Below are 2,347 nucleotides of genomic sequence, written 5' to 3'. Positions count from 1 at the left end.
GACTAGCCCTTTTTGTTCCCTTTTGCATCTTAATGGTAGTTTGATATCTGGTCTGCTATGTTTACTGTATTTGGACTTCCATGATGTGTCGGTTGTGATAGCTGACCTTCTCTAATTATGTAACGTGAACTTCTGCTGATTAGGTATTTGTTTTCTACATGATTATTTTCTAGTCTTTTTTCTTTTTGGTACTAGTGTTTCCTAGGTGACCTTCTCTGTTTATAGGACCTGAACTTCAAGTGCTTCAGCACCTGAACTTGTATGACTTTGATGACTAGCCCTTTTTGTTCCCTTTTGCATCTTATGGTAGTTTGGTATGTTATCTGCTATGTTTACTGTATTTGGACTTCCATGATGTGTCAGTTGTGATAGTTGACCTTCTCTGATTATGTAACGTGAACTTCTGCTGATTAGGTATTTGTTTTCTACATGATTATTTTTGTAGGCTGTTGATGATGGTGCTGGGGTTAGGGAGGATGTTTTACCTGTGCATGAAGATGATCATGTGCCTGAAGCTGCCCCTGTGCATGATCCTTGCCCCTCTAGTGATGTATTAGTTGATGAGGTTCATGGCAGTGAAAATAAGGTACCATTTTTTCTTGTCCATTTGTCTTGTTGCCCCTGAGAAGGACTTGCTGCCATTGTGCATGAGGTTCAGTCAACCCTTTGTATTTGTTGGAAATATGCCCTAGAGGCAATAATAAATTGATTATTATTATATTTCCTTGTTCATGATAATCGTTTGTTATCCATGCTAGAATTGTATTGATAGGAAACTCAGATACATGTGTGGATACATAGACAACACCATGTCCCTAGTAAGCCTCTAGTTGACTAGCTCGTTAATCAATAGATGGTTACGGTTTCCTGACCATGGACATTGGATGTCGTTGATAACGGGATCACATCATTAGGAGAATGATGTGATGGACAAGACCCAATCCTAAGCCTAGCACAAGATCATGTAGTTCGTATGCTAAAGCTTTTCTAATGACAAGTATCATTTCCTTAGACCATGAGATTGTGCAACTCCCGGATACCGTAGGAGTGCTTTGGGTGTGCCAAACGTCACAACGTAACTGGGTGGCTATAAAGGTACACTACGGGTATCTCTGAAAGTGTCTGTTGGGTTGGCACGAATCGAGATTGGGATTTTGTCACTCCGTGTAAACGGAGAGGTATCTCTGGGCCCACTCGGTAGGACATCATCATAATGTGCACAATGTGACCAAGGGGTTGATCACGGGATGATGTGTTACGGAACGAGTAAAGAGACTTGCCGGTAACGAGATTGAACAAGGTATCGGTATACCGACGATCGAATCTCGGGCAAGTACCATACCGCTAGACAAAGGGAATTGTATACGGGATCGATTGAGTCCTTGACATCGTGGTTCATCCGATGAGATCATCGTGGAACATGTGGGAGCCAACATGGGTATCTAGATCCCGCTGTTGGTTATTGACCGGAGAACATCTCGGTCATGTCTGCATGTCTCCCGAACCCGTAGGGTCTACACACTTAAGGTTCGATGACGCTAGGGTTATAAAGGAAGTTTGTATGTGGTTACCGAATGTTTTTCGGAGTCCCGGATGAGATCCCGGACGTCACGAGGAGTTCCGGAATGGTCCGGAGGTAAAGATTTATATATAGGAAGTCCTCTTTCGGCCATCGGGACAAGTTTCGGGGTCATCGGTATTGTACCGGGACCACCGGAAGGGTCCCGGGGGCCCACCGGGTGGGGCCACCTGCCCCGGGGGGCCACATGGGCTGAAGGGGGTGCGCCTTGGCCTACATGGGCCAAGGGCACCAGCCCCTAGAGGCCCATGCGCCAAGATATAGGAAAAAGGGGAGAGTCCTCAAAGGGGAAGGCACCTCCGAGGTGCCTTGGGGAGGATGGACTCCTCCCCCCCTCCTTAGCCGCACCCCTTCCTTGGAGGAGGGGGCAAGGCTGCGCCTCCCCCCTCTCCCCTGCCCCTATATATAGTGGAGGGGAGGGAGGTCATCTACACCTGAGCCCTTGGCGCCTCCCTCCCTCCCGTGACACCTCCTCCTCTCCCGTAGGTGCTTGGCGAAGCCCTGCAGGATTGCCACGCTCCTCCATCACCACCACGCCGTTGTGCTGCTGCTGGATGGAGTCTTCCTCAACCTCTCCCTCTCTCCTTGCTGGATCAAGGCGTGGGAGACATCATCGAGCTGTACGTGTGTTGAACGCGGAGGTGCCGTCCGTTCGGCACTAGGAGTATCGGTGATCTGAATCACGACGAGTACGACTCCATCAACCCCGTTCACTTGAACGCTTCCGCTTAGCGATCTACAAGGGTATGTAGATGCACTCTCCTTTCT

Source organism: Triticum aestivum, chromosome 3B (assembly GCF_018294505.1).
Source record: "Triticum aestivum cultivar Chinese Spring chromosome 3B, IWGSC CS RefSeq v2.1, whole genome shotgun sequence".
NCBI lineage: Eukaryota > Viridiplantae > Streptophyta > Magnoliopsida > Poales > Poaceae > Triticum > Triticum aestivum.
This window is presented reverse-complemented; position numbering follows the sequence as displayed.